Source organism: Protopterus annectens, chromosome 10.part0 (assembly GCF_019279795.1).
Source record: "Protopterus annectens isolate FY-2018-M chromosome 10.part0, PAN1.0, whole genome shotgun sequence".
Lineage (NCBI taxonomy): Eukaryota > Metazoa > Chordata > Ceratodontiformes > Protopteridae > Protopterus > Protopterus annectens.
In genome coordinates this window covers 1,836,465,531-1,836,486,032 of record NC_056744.1, presented here as the reverse complement: position 1 = coordinate 1,836,486,032, position 20,502 = coordinate 1,836,465,531, and the positions used below count along the sequence as shown (strand labels likewise).

Sequence of the window (20,502 nt, the reverse complement as noted above, 5' to 3'; positions counted from 1 at the left end):
ACTTATCTGTTTTCTAGAGTCTAACGCATGACCACTGTACTATGGCAGCAGTAGGGCCTGATTTGGGATGCCTTCTTTTTCCCCATCCACTAGTAACAGAAGGGTTTTGATACTGCAATGACATCATGAAATTCTTCTCACTAATGCCAGCAGACTTTGCATGTCTGTGTTTACATATGTTGAGCATTCCTTACCCACATGTTTTTTTGACCATTTTTTGTCCACTAGGTGGCACCTTCTGTTTATAGGCATTATAGATGTTAGATCTATGCTGTAGCGAGTAGGTGGGGACTCTGTGTTTGTAGTTACTGCAGACGTCACAGGCATGCTGTCATCATCAGGCGTTAGCAGTGGTTATGTATGCATTGTTTGGAGTCACCAGATACACAGAACCATAGTGTTATCACTGTAGGACTACTTGGTGTTATTGGCACTAGAGTTAACAGTACCTTGTTGTGACCAGTAGAGGAGCACTTTCTGCTTGTAATCATTAAGGACATTTAGAACCATTTTGCCACTCGGGGGTAGGAACTCCCTTTTTGGTATCAAGGTGATCATTAGAGACATGCTAAGGCCAACATGGGAGACATTATGGTTCTAGTGATTGGATATATTATGGCCACTCTCTGACCAGGAAGGGTGATATTTTGTTTTCAGTCACTCTAGGTATTAGAACCATGATATGGCCAGTGTGGTGATTTCTTTGCCTATTGTTATTACATTAAAAATATGTTGTCACCAGCAGGAGGAGACGTTCTATTTGTCATCACTAGAGACATTTGGACCACACTGTGACAAGGAAGGGGAGCCATTCTATTTATAGTCAGTATATGTATTAGAAAAATGTTGTGGTAATTGTGGGAGACATCTTTGTCTGTAGTTATTATAGCGAGAGAGATACGTTGTCTCCAGGAGGTAGAGACATTCTTTCACAGCCAGTGTAAGCACAGTATTCTTTGATGTCACTAGTGTTTTTCAACAACTCTTTTTGTTGATGCCACAAACAAATCATGTCACCATCACTGGGTGAGGAATGTGAGATGCAAGTTACAGCAGCTATGAGATTCCTGCTCTACCTCCATTATGTTGGGAAAGAGCTGCTCCAGATCACTTTAGGAATGTGATCTATGCTGGCATGAGGGACTTGTGAGGCCATGTGGACCTTATACAGGTTTCACTGACCCAGTCTCTCCAGTACACCAATGTATACTGAAGGCTTTTGTGGGTAATAAAACCTTCTTACTATACAGAAGGGTAGGAACCACACAATGGAATAGGATGTGACACTAACCCCACTGGTTTTATAGGACCATGTTAACAGCAATGAACATGCAATCTTATACAAAGACCAGCATGACTAACTGACCTAATAAGTTATGATTGTTTGGTAATGCAAATTGCTCTGTTTCTTATGTCAGCCTCTCTCAGTGCTTTTAGCTCAGACTCACCACTTTTCTTTGTCTTTCTTTTCCCATTCTGAAACAGCCTATCATCTTACAATTAACAGCCTCTTACAAAAGGTTGTGCCATTTGGCCAACACTTTTTCTAAGATGATCTATCCCTTATTTTCCTTCAGATTCCCCTACTGTCCCATATGATATTTTGCTGTTTTCTTTCCCTTGGAACATATGTGGTTAAGCCTTGATTATTCCTGTCCGGCACTTAAAAAATGTTAACCATGATTGTCCAGTCTCCCCATGATGTATCTATTCAAACAATTGAAATTATCCATTTATGACTTCCCTTCCATACTTATCTTTGATGCTATACATCCACCCCTATATCTATATGATTTTTGTTTTAACTAGATTTAGCTACAAAGAAATAAATGCAAGTCTCCCCCTCCACACACACACACACACACACGCACACACACACACACACACACACACACACACACACACACACACACACACACACACACACACACACTGTGATGATATGTGAATTACAACAAAGGAAGGAAAAAGTCAGAAAGCAATGGGGAAAGACAAGGCAGTAGACTGAAAACAAACAGGAATGGCTGTAACCATTAGGAATGCTTAAACAGAATAAATGTTTGTTACACTCAACAAATCCATACCAAGACACAGTAAATATTTTGGAAACTTACAATTTGGAGGGATGAAAGAAGCTGAGAGGCATTTGGTCTGTCCCTTGGGACAGGTAAAAGATTTCTGGATACAACTTGCATACTTCCCAGTACCGACACATTTATAGCAGTTGAGTGCATCATCTACAAGACAAAACAGACAGATAGTAAAGGTGGGAAAACTCTGCAGGTCCTGCTTATAATAAATCTTGTAGAAACAGATAGTCAAAGAGGTATACCTCTCAACCTGTCAGCACAAGAAATCTAGGCAAAGACAAAAATAATGGGGGAGACAAAGGCCCAAAATCAGAGGCAGATTTTAAGTATTGCTCTCACAAATGTAGAAAGTTACTACAATAACAGGTGTTGCATTAGAATGTATTTTTTTAATTTTATTTCATTTTAAAATGAAATTAATTCAGATAAAATAAAACAATAAACATATAAACAATAAAGGAAACCAGTACAAAAACTATATACAGTTTCCATAACAAAAGCTGATGCTGGGTAACCACATTAATATTTCTCCAATAAATCTTTACATTTTTGCCAAGGCAATTTCTTATGTGTAACATTGATAGTTTTATTATGCAAGGCTTGCAACTCTTTATTACATACATATTTTGCTAGACAAGTGAATTCTGAGAAAGAGACAGAACTATCATTTTCCAATTTAAAGTAATAACCTTTCTGGCAAGAGCCAAAATGGACCATAAGAGAAGTACTTGAGTTCTTTGAATTGATCCTGGAATTTGAACATTAAATTTTATTAAATAATTGTATATATCACATTTGTGTGACCATAAGACTTTAACAAAATTTCTAAATTCTTCCCAAAATAAAGCAACCTTTTGGCACTTTAGAACCATATGCTCCCAATCTGCTTCTAAATTATCACTGCTTCTCCAACATCCAATCTTAAGTTTTCTTTTTTTATAAAAAAGTGATATTTTACTTGGTGTAAAACAAACTTCTATGCAGAAACTTCCAGGTAAAAATTTTCAATAAATGGATGATGTGGAGTTGCTTACAGACTTTAAATAAAGCTTTTTATTAACCTATGAAAATCGTTCTTTGTTTATTTTTGTAGAATATTCATAATGAGACTCATCAAAAACTATACATTTAGTTCTTAAAATGTTGTAAATTATTGAAAAGTATGACTTATTTTTATACTTGATAATATTAATCTGAAAAAAGAATTCTAAATTTTTTAGAATGGGTTTAGTGTTCATAGCTAATGGTAATTGTAAACTACTATTTCAAATTCTCTTAGAGCTTGACTATCTAGCCAGTTTATATTGTTTATATTATATTTAGATACAAGTTTAGTTTTTTCTGCAGAGCTTATTTTGTTTCCATCTAAGAATTGATACCAAAATTTGAAGTTAGTCTTCTCAAGATTAGATATTGTATTTATATTAAATGCTTCTAAACAACTAATGGGGGAAACTATAGGGAAAATCAGGAACAATAACTGTTTAACTAAATAATTAATTTCTATTAACATTTTAAAATTATATAAGAATTGCCTAATTCCAAATGTATGCTTAACAATGCTTCCATTATTTAAGCAATAATCATTTAGTACCCAAATACTATATTTATGTTTGATGAAACATTACATTTTTATTGAATTGCTATATTTGAAACTAAAACTACTTCATGCAGGCATTTCCAATTTGAGTTGTATGCTGGGTTTAGCCAAAAGGTTACAATGTTCAAAACAGCAGATTTTTATAAAGATCAATGTTAATTAACCAGTACAGTTTTCTTCGCTTTTGAGGATGTCACAAAATTTTAATAATATGGTATTTAATCTCTTAATAGTCTTTTTGAGGGGTAATCATATTAATGATTGATAAATATATATAATATATTTGATAATATTATAATTGTTATCAGTTTAAGTCTGTCCTCCAGCAAGATGAAGGTTCTATTTCAACTTTCAATAAGTTTTGATACATTAGTAATTATAGTTTTATAATTTAATCCTACTGTTTCTCTCCAATTCGTTTTTATATTAACCCCTAAATATTTAAGTTGTTTGCTTTCCCAATTCAATTTACTGCATTTTTTAAACTTAGGTGCAACTCTTTTATTTATTAGCATTACTTCTGTTTTACTATGATTACATTTTAATCTAGAATTTTTTTCAAAGTAATTTATTGATTTAATAATATTCTCTAATGAAGATTCAGTGTTACTAGTAGTTAATAAAATATCATCCACAAATTGGATTTTAGAAGTATAAGTATCATTAATCGAAAAAACTTTTATTCCTTTATTATTTCTAATATACACAGCAAAAGGTTCTATAGCTAAGGCAAAGCATGATGGAGACAGTAGACATCCTTGCTTTGTTCCCTTTGATATTTTAAAAGAATGAGAACCCGAACAACTAGGGTATATTTTAACTACAATTGCAGAATACATAACCAGGCTTTAGCATAAATGTAAAGTAACTAATTGTATCTATTCTTGTGAACTATGGTATGATTGGAATTGCTTTTATATCACTTTAACACTTGTAAGTTCCTTATATTAGACTTATACAACTTATGCCAACACATATTTATCTACTTAAAACTACAAGCTATTGAATAAAATAGTTTCATGTGGAAGGATGGATGGCTAATGAATGAATTTTAAATGAAAAGTAGTCTTACTGGTAGACATTATAGAAGATTTTACACTCTGAGTAGTTACCCACTTGGTTTTTATATTTCAGCTTAGAACAAATGGAATATTACTTCTCATCCTATGAGCCATCACTACTAAATCCTGTCTCAAAGAAACTGGAGACATTGCTAAGAAGGCTTATGATTCCAAAAATAGTGGAGACTTGGTCTAAACATAGCTAATACTGTCATACAAATGTCTGTCTTTATTTCCACCACGAGCTTTACAAGCTTCTGACAAATGACAAAAGTATCCCCTTCACTTTTACTACTAACAAATGTACTATACTCCAGAGAAAGGTTAACTAATGTAATCAGAATAGGTATGGCTGGAGTCTTAAAGGCAGCTATGCCAACACACCAGGAAGAGGGTCTTAACCTACTGACTATTATACGTTATTGACCAATGGTTATTCTTTAGTCTTCTGTATCATTCTGACATATCCTTAAAATCTGTATTATTTGATAACTTCACTGTAAATTTTTCTGTAACTTCACACTTATACTTACACATACCCATGCATATACACATAGCTATTATATGCTATAGGAACCTAATGGTCATGTACAATAAGAATGCTACTACAGTATGTGTAATGGTGACATGCAACATTCTGCACTTGTTGCTGATTTTTCTGAGTGAGTTAGTAGCAGCCATTAGTTCATCTTTGTAGCAGCACTTAATGTATGCTATGAAATGTTAAGATAATATTGAGAAATTGACTAATGGGATGGTTACAACAATTAACAGTTAAATGAGCAGTCGTATAACTGCGTTGCTTGAATTCAGAGTAATATCTGAATATTTAAATTAATAACATTGCAGAGAGGACCCTCATTTCCTTTATTTGCCCCTCAGCATGCACAATACCTCTTCACTCCCAGAGAGCTGTGAGAGGGTCATACCTCTTCTCTCGTTAACTGTGTATTAGCTTAATTGAAATCAGGGAGGTAAATTCATACATTTACATTATGAGCCATTGTTATTCTTGCAAAAATAGATCAACTGATCTAAAAGACTATAGAACTCGCCTTGGTTAATCACTAATTAGAATACAATATTTTAGTTTTTTCTAGTAAAATCCCATAAGTTTCTGACACTCACATATTTCATATCTTGATTTTTGCTACTGAGTCCTATGTTCACATGTCCAATCTTCATAGTAAGTACAGAGAAAAGCAAACTCCATGTTAACCTCCACAACACAAAAAGATATAACAGAGCCGATAACTGTTAGTCTCCAAGGACAGGTCCACTGAAAAACAAACTTCAATTTAATAACAGTTATTGACTCTGTTATATCTTTTTGGATTCATAGTAAGTACCCATGTGACTGTAAAAACTGACACCCAAGACCTACACCAACATTATATGAACTGTCTTGGGAAAAAGTACAGTGTTAATAACTGCTGTAGGTATCAAAGATTTAACCCAGCTACATGGCATTAAAGGCTACCAGCACTAAAGACAATATTGGTTGAAAGGTATTTACATAGAGACATTGGGAAAGACAGATATTTGATAAGATCCCTACCTTCATATTTCAATAATTTGCAGCAATAACATGTTTTACTCAGTGGGCTAATTTAAAATTCTTTCAGTTTAATTATTTGCAGCCCGTTTCTATCATACTTTGCTATTATCAGTTTTAACATTACATAATATAAGACATTTTATAATAATGTATTTTACTAAACTTTGCTTTGCAGTGAACTTACATCCACTAGCTGAAGTATCCTGTATACCAGCAACAAGTATGAACTGAATCTATGTACATGTATTTATTTTCTCTCCATTGTAGCATTCCATAGTGAAACTTCCTGTTAAGTTCAAAGGTCGTTCTCAAGCTACAGCTTCTTCCATCTCTTTGCACAACAGCAGGTCTTCCCTTTCAGCTCTAAATGACTTGCGGATCCATTCCACATTCCTAACTCTGGTAAAGTTTAAAATTTCAAGGCGGGAAATGATTTAAACTGCTGAAAAGAACTTTAAATATGCTTGTAATCATTGAAATCCGAGTTAAACATCTGAGACTGTTGGAAAAAATGCTCATGTAAAAACAAAGAAGCATAATGTCACCAGTAATGCCAAATCAGCCATCAAACTGATATATACAATCAAAAAAGAACACGATCAGCCAGCAACCATCCAAAAAGTCGAATCCATCAAAAGGGCATAAACGTATAAAAAAGAATGAGTTCTTCACCTAGACCATCTCACCCAAATACAAGCACTCAAAGGAAAAAGAAAGAAAAGGTTTCACATCCACATCAAAGCTCTGTCCTCCATGGCTGTCAATCAAACCATCAGGCATCACCGTGTCTGAATATAAGTATATATTAATACTTTTGTATACGTGAATAGCTTGTCCAAATTGCAATAAACTTCAATAATATGTAGCAACCTGTATTATGTCATTTTGTAAACAGGTGTTACTATGTTATTTATAGATGCTATTGTGTGAAATACTGTTTTATAATTAAAAGAAAGAAGATTACTTTCATTGTTTAATATCCTTTTAACTACCGAGGCACTCTATACTTACTGTAAAAGAAATACTACCAAAATTATAGCAAGTCCCAAAAGAATACAAAAACAGTCAAATACTTTATTTCCTTTCCTTTTAGTTATGTAATGTTATTTTCTTTTTTTGACCATCCATTTCTGGTTGCATGTCTCTGTAAACTTGTTGTGTATCAGTCCATTTCTTCTTGTTTATCTAAAAGTTTATTCTTCTGTACAAAGTCAAGAGCTTCATTTAAAGAGATGAAAATGTTCTGACCTTCTGCAAGGAAAGTTTTAATTTTAGCAGGGAACAGGATTTGAGCCTTAATACTGGATTTTTTAAGACTTAATTAGTGGGACACAAGCTTTTCTTCTGGAGATTAATGAGAAGATATAGTCATTGTCAAATCTAACAGTTTTACCGTTATAGGTAACTGGAGAGTTAGACTATGCTGTTCTAAGGACCAGATCTTTGTCTTGTGTTGAAATGAACTTGACAAATATAGATCCTGACATAGGCAGAAGAGTTATTTCAAATGTGCCCTTTGTTTAACAAAAGAAAGTGACTCTGGCAAGTTCAAGATTTTTGGAAGCCAAGTGTTTAAAAAATGTAACATATTATTCCCTTCTTCTCTCACTGGGACATCATAAATTCTTATATTGTTCCTTCTGGATCTGCTTTCAAGGTCATGCACTTTTTCTAGTAGTAAGCATTTTCCTTCAGTAGGAACTCGACTTGACTTTCATGTAACCTGCCATCTACATCATTCAGTGATTCCTCAGTGGAAGTGATCTGGTCAGAATGGTTCATAAGTAATTAATTTAGTAAGTCAATTTTGTCTTGTTTTTTTGCTTTATAATATCCATTTTAGTCTCCAGTTTATCCATTTTCACTGATACTTCCTATATACACTGAATACAACAGCCTCACGTTCTTTCTTCATCCCATTATCCCATGGGGAAGGTTTAAAGTGACTCATGACTGCGCTTGACTGTAACTGCAAAAATACAGGATTATACAAATAAAAAGTCTTCAAGAATTGATTTTCTTGTGTTTTCACTTCTTGTCTATTATCCTGTTATTGATGTTTTGAAGATCTTTTGTTTTTTATATAAAAACTCCTGTCAGAATAATTGTATTGAGGCAGAGCACACTCTTTAAGCTGCTAACTACTTGTGTCTAAGCAATGCCCCTAGAATGCATTTTCTGAAGGATTTAAAATCTGAAACTCAAATGTCTGTTATTATTTACTGACTGCAGGCCTCTGTGATTTAGCAGAAAACCATACATTTAATGAAGAACCCACTAAAAATATGAGTAAAAAATCTGGACATTCTGTGAAAATCTGGTCATCTGAGAGATATGCTGAGAGGTTCTTGATCTTAAAGAAGTATCTGTTGATTAAATGTTAGCTATCACAGATCTAACAGGTATTCCTGTACTGTATTAACAGTGTAGTTAGTTTCTTTCTTCTTTCCTACAGAAACAGAAAAACTGACAGCGTATATGTGTGTGTGTGTGTGTGTGTGTGTGTGTGTGTGTGTGTGTGCGCGTGCATGCATGTCCGGGCCAATATGCATATCTGTGTATGGGTGATTGTGTTTGTGTGTTTCTATGTGTGCGTGTATGTGTATTTATGTGTATGTGTGTGTCTGTGACTTGAACACAGACATTGTTCTTTTCGTCTGGGTCTGTAACCCACTACCCTAATAAGCAGCAGGCATTTCTCCTGCAACAGTCTACCTTAGCTTGCTGAAACACGTACTTTGTAGTGCCACCTTGTTTTATGTTCTCTTTCAGTTTTGATCTTCCTTCAGTCATTATCATGTATAGTGCTTTGATAGAAAGATAGGAAGCCGTGTGTGTGTGTGTGTGTGTGTGTGTGTGTGTGTGTGTGTGTGTGTGTGTGTGTGTGTGTGTGTGTGTCTGTGTGTGTGTGCGTGTGTTTGTATCTCTGTGTATGAATATGTGCGTGTGTGTGTGCGCGTGTGTGTGTGTTTGCGTGCGTGTTTGAATGTGTTTGTGCTTGTATTTATATGTGTGTGTGTGTGTGTTTGTCTTTGTATTTGTATGTGTGTGTCTGGGTGTGTTTTTGTTTATGTGTGTGTGCGTGTGTGTTTGTGTGTGTGTGTGTGTGTGTGTATGAGTGGATGATTTTGTGTGTGTTTGAAAACAATACACAACCACTCAGATTACAAGTACTAGTAATGAATCAAAAAAAAGGAAAAAAATGTCCCAGTGGCAGTCACTCTTTGGTGCATTGCTACAAAAGGTTTGATTCAGTTCCCTGCTTATAACATTCCTGACCCTGTAGTCTAGAGCTCCATTTTCTGTGGCTGTTGAAAAAAAAGTGGAATTATTAAGCATAGGCAGAAGACAGCTACAGAGCAAAGTAACCATAAAACATATAAGTGGGGCAGTACATGTGAAATGCCATTTGGGAAGGATTCCCTGCTTATAAAGTGCAGTAGCCGAAGTAGTAAGCAGTAATACTGGCCTGAAACATAACGTTGTAGCTATTTGTTTCTATCTTGTTAAAAAAAAGTAAACAAAGTAAAATAATCTGTCGTGAAAAAATCAGACTTAGAATGTTTATGTGATTGAACTGCAGACTGTATTAGAGATGGCCTTCTTAATGTTTTAACACACGTTTTGTAATTTAGTCATTGGTTAACTGACATTTCCAGATCTTTAATAAAGCCTACAATTTCTTTCAAGGTGGTGATCATTCATGACTATTGAATTACATTGAAATGTACTGAAAGTCATTATCTTAAACTTAGTAGAAGTAAAGCTTGAACCTGTTTTGGATGCCCATAATTTTATTTCTGCCTAGCTAAGTTCCTCATGCAGAACAGGGAGCAGGGATGCCTGGAGGGACCTCCCTCCCAAAAGTGGACGTCCTCTGCTGCCATTCCATCCCATGAGCCTATCCTATATTCACTGGGTATGTGCATTAGGGATGCAGATATTAAGAATAAAAACCTCAAACCATCGTTGATGCCTGTATGAATGATGGCCCCTGCTAACTGAGGACAAATGGGCTATTTAGCAGAGGAAATGGTTGAATTTATGTACACAGGGTGCAAAGAGTGTAAAAAGATATTAGTCCAGGGGTAATAATTTTTCTCTTTTGACTATTTACATAATTGTAAAACTTATTATTAGCTTTTAAGAGTTCCAGTTTGAATTGAAAATGTATTTTATATTCATACATTTTATATTTAATCTTTTTTGGTGGAACTATTTAATTTCCTTTTGTCATAAATACATAGATCATTTTATAAGCCTTTCTGTTATACTTCAGACATTTAATGTACATTTCCACCATAAAATACACTGACTTTTTCTACAGACATGATGTTTTGATATTCGCTATAGATTTACTTGAAAATAGTCCACCCAAAATCTTTGCTTTCCTGTGGACTATATTTAGCCCATGTTTTTAATGTCCTCTTTTTAATTTTTACATTTTCCTTACTTATTCCAATTTATCTTGGGGACTATATTAAGCAAAAACTCAGATTGGAGAACTTAAGTGATGTGTGGTATGATACCCCCCCCAGGAGAGACTCATCTTCACATTTTTAATTAATCTTTAATTGATATAAGGTCCAAAATGTTGCTACCACTTGTTGGAGATTTCACTAACTATTCAAAATGATGCAAGTTTATCACACCCAAAAAGAAAGATGAAAACACGAATCAGCACAATACTTTCCCAGTTTATTTCCCATGATTGCAGAAGGTTTTCCATCCATTATTGACACAAGAAAAACTACAAAGTCATAATAGACCTTTACAGGCAAATTCTGACTTCTGCAGTACAGATCAAATCTGACATGTCCCCAAGGGTTTAACTCATTTAAACTAACACTTGATATTTCAGTTTTGACTGATTTATTTTCCAAAAGCTCAGAAACTGAGTCTTTATTAAACAATATTATGCTGCCCCTGCCTTGTTTGCCATAAATCATGAAACTATTAAACCTGCGTAAGTTAATGTCCATGCTATTTCATACTTCAGTAAAGGCATAACACCTGTTTGTTGTTGTTTAATCAGTATTTCAAGCTCTCCAGCCTTGTTATTCAAGCTTTGGGCATTGATATAGCTAGAGTCGTAGCTGTAGCTGTTTGCAAGTTGAGGAGCAAAAACAAGAGTTGCTGACATTCTATTTTTATGCTACGTTGGTATCAAGCGGCTTGCACGACTTACAACACACAATGAAGCTCTCAAGTGCCACAGAAGCAGTATTAAATGTTAAGTGGTTTCATTCTAGTTCTTTGGGACTTCTGTCAATTGGCTAAAAGGAGCAGACATCACTTCTGATGAAGTCCAGAAGAACAGGGATGAAAGCGCCTAACTTTCAATAGTAAAAAGCTTAATTACTTTTATTTCCTCTGCTCTGCTGTTTTTAGCCAATTTCGTTTGGTTATTTGTTTTACATATCAGCTTGGTGCTTCTGTTTTGTTCTTAGCTTTTGACTATTGGTAATCATTAATTAATATTAATATTAATAATCAGTAAAATGTGAGCCTGGAGAGTTGTCTCTAAAAGTAACATTTACTTTGTTTGCTAATTTTATAAACTGATGATACACATCCTTCCTATGTTTAATTTGTATTTCTTTAAGATCATTTGTATTTGCACTACTCATGCCATGTGACCTGTAAGCAGGCACATAACAGTGCTGTCAGCCAATGCATGATCATGTGATCTGTAGCCTGAGTAGACACATAATGATGCTGTTAGGCAATGGATAATCATGTGACCTGTAGTCTGAGCAGGCACATAATGATGCTGTCAGGCAATGGATAATCATGTGACCTGTAGCTTTAGCAGGCACATACAGATGGTGTTATGAAATAAATACTCATGTAACCTGTAGCCTGAGCAGACAAAAAAGATGTTCTGAGGACATGGATAATCATGTGACCTAACATTTGCATCCTGTTGTACTGGGAATAGGGTGCAGGACAGTAATTATAAACGATATCTGTGATCTGTCATGCCAGATGGCATTTGGGTACTTGAACCACATCAGTGCCCTTGATCCTGACATTTTATTCACAGACATGTGAGTGGCAAGCGAGACATGCAAGCATAAACATGAGTAGCAGAACAATCTCCACCCCCAGTAGCCAACCCTCCATGATACCTGCTGTTTTGTTTCCAGTAATTACAAAACCACTTTGGCACTTCCTTCCAGGACCAACAAGCTCTCTTCAACAATCTTTTAAATAAAACTGGGCAGCAACATATCTGATTTGTCTGTTTATCCATTTATTGTACTGTAATGAATGTTTCTATAGCTTGCAGTAGCAGTTAGGAATTCATAAACAAAGACATTGGTAACCTCCAAACTCTGGATCCCACCCAGTTCGGGTTTGTGAAAGGCAGATCATGCCTCCTGAACCTGATCGACTTCTTTGAGGCAGTCACCAAAGCCATAGATGAAGGTAAGGTGGTTCACACAGCCTATCTTGACCTCGCCAAAGCTTTCGACACCATCCCCCATTCTGGAATTATAGCTAAACTCACTAAACTAGGTATAAATCCCTAAGTCACAAGATGGGTTGCCAACTGGCTCACTGACAGAACCCACACTGTAAATGTTGCAGACTCCAAATCTGACCTCAAAGCGGTGACAAGTGGACTACCACAGGGTCCCATCCTGGGACCTCTCCTGTTTGGTATCTACTTCTCTGAAGTACAGGCTAACACAGAAGGCCTCTGGCTAACGAAGTTCACAGATGACTGAAAACTAAGAGCCATAGTCAAGTCCCCAAATGATGTGGACATCCTACAGAAGGGCCTCGCTGAGACAGATGCCTGGTGTCAGACCCATGGCCTCAAGCTCAATGCAAAAAAGTGCAGTGTCATCCCCTTTGGTAAAAAATCTGTACCCATGAACTACCACATAGGCAGCAATTTACTTAACACTGAATACATAATAAGAGACCTTGGGACCCAGGTGGGCAGTAGTCTCTCCTTTGATAGTCACATCACCACAGTAGTCAGGAAGTCCTTCTACATGGCACACCTCATCATAAAAGGGCACTCATCCAGGAAAAAAGAGGTCATTGTTCCTCTCTACTCGACACTCATTAGACCCATTATAGAGTACAATGCCCCTTGTGGAATGTACCTCACAAGAACTTTGCAGCAGCTGGAAAGACCACAGAAGTACCTCACAAAGAGGATTACTGGCCTCAAACAAATGCCCTACACTGACCGTCTCAAAAAACTCCAGCTTTACTCCATAGCATTTTGCCTACTCTGAGGTGATCTCTGCCTAACATATAAAGATATGTCAAACCCAGAGCTGCTGGACATGCTACACCTAAAAAATCCCAATCCCTCCGAGCTATGTGCTCTAGGGACCTAAACCTTGTCACCACAATAAACAGGACTTGCTGGAGGGATAGATTCCTGTCACAGAGACTTCCCATACTCTGGAACAGGCTACCCATCTATGTCAAGCAAAGTTCTTCATAGCACTCTTCAAGAAAAATCTTGATGAGTGGATGGGAAATAGGAAATACACCCCAGGGATCACTTCTGTGTCTTTGCTCGACAGTGGCACAGGGAAATAACTTTCTTGGGTGGCGTAAGCAAGGGAACCTTGTTGGCTAGGCTTATGTAGGCCCTTGGGCTGATAGCCTAGTACCTACCTATGAACCTATGAGAATGAGTGATTATCCAGGCCAGAGGAAAAATAGATTTGTTTCATTTAAAAAAATAAATGAATACATTTTAGACCACTGTGGTTTGTTGGAGCAGTCTGTATGTCCCTGTACAAAATATGTGTCTTAATCCAACCATAATAAAGCAACTTGTCAATTAATAAGAGTTTTACTCACTATAATAAGCAGCAAATAACAGCAAAATAAGAACAACAGCAGGCTTCATTTTCCTTCTTGAGGCAGACAGTCACCTGAAACACAAAACAAACGGCAACATTAAGGTTTAAAGTAGCAGTGAACACACAAAATGAAACTGTTGTAAGTCAGATACAGGCTGTAATGCAACCACTGCTAAACAACTTCATTTAATCAAAAATTCACTTATCTGACCAGTTAAGAAATACATTTAAAAATTGGGGTGGGGTGGGGTGGAGAAGGAGACCATGATCTGTGTCCCCAATTTCTGACTGAGTGAAGACGTCTGTGAAACTATGATGGCTTTCTGGTGGAGAGACCGGTGCATGCCCACAATGCTGGGGTGACGGGAGTGTAGGAGGTGTGATGAGGAAGATGAAATAGCATATCATTGTGTGCCATGGAATGTTGCTGGATATATTCAGCAAGAGTAATCTGAATAAGTGTGTTGCTTGAACATCCTCAGACAGCGAGAGAGAGTGAAAGTCAGTACATTTTGTACTGTAAACCCACTCTCTGTGTCCAGCATCGTTACTACCACCACACTATCCCTACCTCTCATTGTCCATGCCCTACACTGCTCCTTCTGCTCCCCACATGTAACCCCACTCTCTGTGTCCAGCATCGTTACTACCACCACACAATCACTGCCTCTCATTGTCCATGCCCTACACTGCTCCTTCTGCTCCCCACATGTAACCCCACTCTCTGTGTCCTGCACCGTTGCCACCACCACACTATCCCTGCCTCTCATTGTCCATGCCCTACACTGCTCCTTCTGATCCCCACTTGTAACCCCACTCTCTATGTCCTGCATTGTTACTACCACCACACTATCCCTGCCTCTCATTGTACATGCCCTACACTGCTCCTTCTGCTCCCCACTTGTAACCCCACTCTCTATGTCCTGCATTGTTACTACCACCTCACTATCCCTGCCTCTCATTGTCCATGCCCTACACTGCTCCTTCTGCTCCACACATGTAACCCCACTCTCTGTGTCCTGCATTGTTACTACCACCTCACTATCCCTGCCTCTCATTGTCCATGCCCTACACTGCTCCTTCTGCTCCCCACATGTAACCCCACTCTCTGTGTCCTGCACTGTTGCCACCACCACACTATCCCTGCCTCTCATTGTCCATGCCCTACACTGCTCCTTCTGATCCCCACTTGTAACCCCACTCTCTATGTCCTGCATTGTTACTACCACCACACTATCCCTGCCTCTCAGTGTCCATGCCCTACACTGCTCCTTCTGATCCCCACATGTAACCCCACTCTCTGTGTCCCGCATCGTTACTACCACCACACTATCCCTGCCTCTCATTGTACATGCCCTACACTGCTCCTTCTGCTGCCCACATGTAACCCCACTCTCTGTGTCCCGCATTATTACTACCACCACACTATCCCTGCCTCTCATTGTACATGCCCTACACTGCTCCTTCTGCTGCCCACATGTAACCCCACTCTCTGTGTCCCGCATCATTACTACCACCACACTATCCCTGCCTCTCATTGTACATGCCCTACACTGCTCCTTCTGATCCCCACTTGTAACCCCACTCTCTGTGTCCAGCATTGTTACTACCACCACACTATCCCTGCCTCTCATTGTCCATGCCCTACACTGCTCCTTCTGCTCCCCACATGTAACCCCACTCTCTGTGTCCCGCATCGTTACTACCACCACACTATCCCTGCCTCTCATTGTCCATGCCCTATGCTGCTCCTTCTGCTCCACACATGTAACCCCACTCTCTGTGTCCCGCATCGTTACTACCACCACACTATCCCTGCCTCTCATTGTCCATGCCCTACACTGCTCCTTCTGCTCCCCACATGTAACCCCACTCTCTGTGTCCAGCATCGTTACTACCACCACACAATCACTGCCTCTCATTGTCCATGCCCTACACTGCTCCTTCTGCTCCCCACATGTAACCCCACTCTCTGTGTCCTGCACCGTTGCCACCACCACACTATCCCTGCCTCTCATTGTACATGCCCTACACTGCTCCTTTTGCTCCACACATGTAACCCCACTCTCTGTGTCCCGCATCATTACTACCACCACACTATCCCTACCTCTCATTGTCCATGCCCTACACTGCTGTTTCTGTTCCCCACACATTGTGCCTGTCCTGCATTATCCCTTGTGATCCACACTCTGTTTGTGTATTACGTTATTCCTTCTGCCCCACACAATCCCTATTACGTTCCTGCCCCATACTCTCCTGGTCTTATAGTGCCATTATGCATGTCACACTGCCCCTTCCCCATGCACTCCCCTTTACTTACACTATGTTTGCCCCACACTCTCCCATTATTCATTGTTAGTGTCCCACACCTTCCCTGCATTTAGTATCGCTGCCTCATACCCTCCCTGCTCTGCACTGTCACCATTTCTGCAGCATAATGCACCTGCCCCAAATACCCTCCCAGCTCTGCACTGTCACTATTCCTGCAGCATAATGCACCTGCCCCACACGTCTCTGCCCAAAACTATGACTGCATACCCTTTCAACCTGGTGGTATTGAAAAGTAGGTACATCCAGCGCAAAATTTGTACATCTCATTAGCATAAACTTTGAATACCAAATAGCACATACCTCTTCCCATTTCCTATAAGAATGTGGGATACCACTCAGGAACATGTTTAAAGAACAGAGTGACAAAATAATGGAAAATTTAACCACATTTTCAAAGAAAAGTGCAAAATCTGTAGACTTTAATGAACTGTATTAGAAATTTTTACCATAAAAAGAAATTCATTTCTGCATTAGAAAAAGGGAGCTGTAAGATGTGTGTTCTTTTTCTTTAAATTATTATTGTCACTAGTATATTGGCCAGGTAGTGTGGTTTTCTGTGTACTAGACATCTTAAAAATCATAAGTGACGAGGGGGATTCAGGAAGTTGTGCAAAGGAGTAAATGAAGACTGAAATAGGGACATACCTCCACAACAGAGACAGCTGAGAGTTCTGTATGTCTGTCCTACTTTCTTACAGCACAGTTATCCTGCCCCTACCTGCCCTTATACCCCTACACTTTCTATGTTTGAGACCTACCTGCCCCTATAGCCCCCACACTTTCTATATCTTAGACCTACCTGCCTCTATACCCCCTAAGCTTTCTATGTCTTAAACCTACCTGCCCCTATATTCCCTACACTTTGTATGTCTTAGACTTACCTGCCCCTATACCCCCTATAGCCCCTACACTTTCTGTGTCTTAGACCTGGCTCACTCATTTAGGTGCTCTGGAATCATTTGTACTACAGAGATAGAGAGAAAACACAGACACTTCTCCACCCTACCTCATGCCATTTAGAATCATAAATTCATATAATAGTGAATGACTTGCCCTTGCCATCTCATTTGCCCTGCCTTATGCTACTAGTCTCATGGTGTTCCTGCCCTGCACTGTTACTACATTCTGTCACTGCAGTGCCCTGCCCCTGTAATCCCAATATCCCTGCCTTATACTGCTAATCTCATGGTGTTACTGCATTCTGTCACTGCAGTGCCCTGCCCTTGTAATCCCATTAACCCTACCTTATGCTGCTAATGTCATGGTGTTACTGCATTTTGTCTCTGCAGTGCCCTGCCCTTGTAATCCCATTAGCCCTGCATTATGATGCTTGTCTCATGGTGTCCCTGTCCTGCACTGTTACTGCATTCTGTCACTGCAGTGCCCTGCCCTTGTGATCCCAATATCCCTGCTTTATGCTGCTAATCCCATAGTGTTACTGCATTCTGTCACTGCAGTGCCCTGCCCTTGTAATCCCACTAATCCTGCCTTATGCTGCTAATGTCATGGTGTTACTGCATTTTGTCTCTGCAGTGCCTTGCCCTTGTAATCCCATTAACCCTGCCTTATGCTGCTAACCTCATGGTGTTACTGCATTCTTTCACTGCAGTGCCCTGCCCTTGTGATCCCAATATCCCTGCCTTATGCTGCTAATCTCATGGTGTTACTGCATTCTCTTGTGCCCTGCCCTTGTAATCCCATTAATGCTGCCTTATGCTGCTAATGTCATGGTGTTACTGCATTTTGTCTCTGCAGTGCCTTACCCTTGTAATCCCATTAACCCTGCCTTATGCTGCTAATCTCATGGTGTTACTGCATTCTGTCACTGCAGTGCCCTGCCCTTGTAATCCCATTAACCCTGCCTTATGCTGCTAATGTCATGGTGTTACTGCATTCTGTCACTGCAGTGCCCTGCCCTTGTAATCCCATTAGCCCTGCATTATGATGCTTGTCTCATGGTGTCCCTGTCCTGCACTGTTACTGCATTCTGTCACTGCAGTGCCCTGCCCTTGTAATCCCATTAGCCCTGCATTATGATGCTTGTCTCATGGTGTCCCTGTCCTGCACTGTTACTGCATTCTGTCACTGCAGTGCCCTGCCCTTGTAATCCCATTAGCCCTGCATTATGATGCTTGTCTCATGGTGTCCCTGTCCTGCACTGTTACTGCATTCTGTTGCTGTAGTTCCCTGCCCTTGTAATCTCATTTTCCCTGCATTATGATGTTAATCTCATGGTTACTGTATTCTGTCACTGCAGTGCCCTGGCCTTGTAATCCCATTAGCCCTGCCTTATGATCCTAGTCTCGTGGTTTTCCTGTCCTGCACTGTTATCACTGCAGTGTGCTGCCCTTGTCATTGTTTTTGACAGTGTCTTTGTTCTGCACTTTTTAGTGGTTGTACCCTATTCATGGTACACTGTCCCTCCCCATGCATGGCCTGTACTTCCCATAGCACCCCGTGTTGTATGGCACACTGTTTCATAGTTTCATAGTTTCATAGTATAGTACTAGGCTATCTGCCCTGGGGCATTTGTAAGCCTAGCCATAGTAATATGGCTTTTGCCACCCCATGAAATGGTACAAAAATGTACAGAATAAATTTAGAATACTGTGCCTCTGTCTAGTAGTGACACAATGAAGGTCCCCTTATATAATAGAATTAGTTTACTGTGCCCCTGTCTAGCAGTGACACAGATGTGACCCCTGGGGTAAACTTACGATCTCCCATCCACTCATTAAGATCTCTCTTGAAGAGAGTCAGTGAGGGGCTCTGCCTAATATGAACTGGGATCTTGTTCCAAAGCATGGGAAACCTCTGAGTTATGAATCTATCCCTCCAGCATGTCCTATTCATACTTGTGCCAAGGTTTAAGTCTTTAGCTCTCGTGGTCCTGATGGATTTGGATTTTTTGAGGTGGAGCATGTCCATCAGATCCTGATTGGACATGGCCTTGTACGTCAGGCAGAGATCACCTCTGAGCAGGCGGTATGCTACTGAACAGAGCTGAAGTTTCTTTAGTCTGGCAGAATAAGACATATGTTGGAGACCCTTGATCCTCTTGGTGAGGTACTTTTGTGGTCTCTCCAGCTGTTGCAAATGCTGGGTGAGGTACATACCAAATGGGGCATTGTACTCAATCATGGGTCTGATGAGGGAGGAGTATAGGGGTACAATGACATCCTTGGATCTGGATGTGAATCCCTTCATGATGAGGTGTGCAAGGTAGAATGTTTTTCTAACCACTTTGGCAACGTGGGTGTCAAATGAGAGGTTGCTGTCGACTTGAGTCCCTAGGTCTCTGATTACTTTTTCCATACTCAGTGGGTTACTGTTTATGTGATAATTTGTGGGTACTTTGTTTTTCCCAAAGGGGATGACTATACATTTTTTGGCATTTAGTTTAAGGCCGTGACTCCGGCACCAGTTGTCCGTTTCTGTGAGGCCTTTTTGTAGGATGTATGAGTCCGCTGGTGTATCGAATATGGTGCCTAGTTTGCAGTTATCTGTGAACTTTGTCAGCCACAACCCTCCCATGTTTGCTTTAACATCTGATAAATAAATGCCGAACAAGAGGGGTCCCAGGACAGATCCCTGTGGGACACCACTTGTGACTGGCTTTGAGTCTGACATTGTCCGGCAATATCATACTGCATGTCATTTCAGACCTTCTCCCCATTTCAAGTGTCCTGTCCTTTTCTTTATATTCTCCTTTCATCATATTGTTTATCACCCAGACTGTTTCCTACATCAGTTCTGCATGCTCACTCTCTTTATACCACACTATGGTTGGCTTCAGGCTGTTCTTGCTACAAGACTGCAGAAGATGCGTTTGTTATGCAATGTGTTGGCCATCATATATACTGTCCTTTCCTTGGTGTACTCCATATCAGTATATTTTGCCTCCTCTTGCACATGCAGCACTGCAGCTCAAACTTTAACCCCTTCGTACTGCATAGATACATTGTATCCACCTATTATGTCTGCCTTCACACTGCCTCATCACACATTGAGGGCAGGGGCCTGG

At 39.3% G+C, this 20,502-nt stretch overlaps 1 long non-coding RNA gene across 1 annotated transcript in view; it reads right to left on the bottom strand.

Moving 5' to 3' along the window:
* Positions 1 to 20,502, bottom strand: part of LOC122812885 — a 50,127-nt gene that overhangs the window by 11,605 nt on the left and 18,020 nt on the right. The window contains exons 2-3 of the long non-coding RNA XR_006366602.1: positions 14,146 to 14,219; positions 2,115 to 2,237 (exon numbers count right to left, since the gene is read on the bottom strand). This is a non-coding gene — a long non-coding RNA (uncharacterized LOC122812885). The remainder of the gene's footprint in view (positions 1 to 2,114; positions 2,238 to 14,145; positions 14,220 to 20,502) is intronic.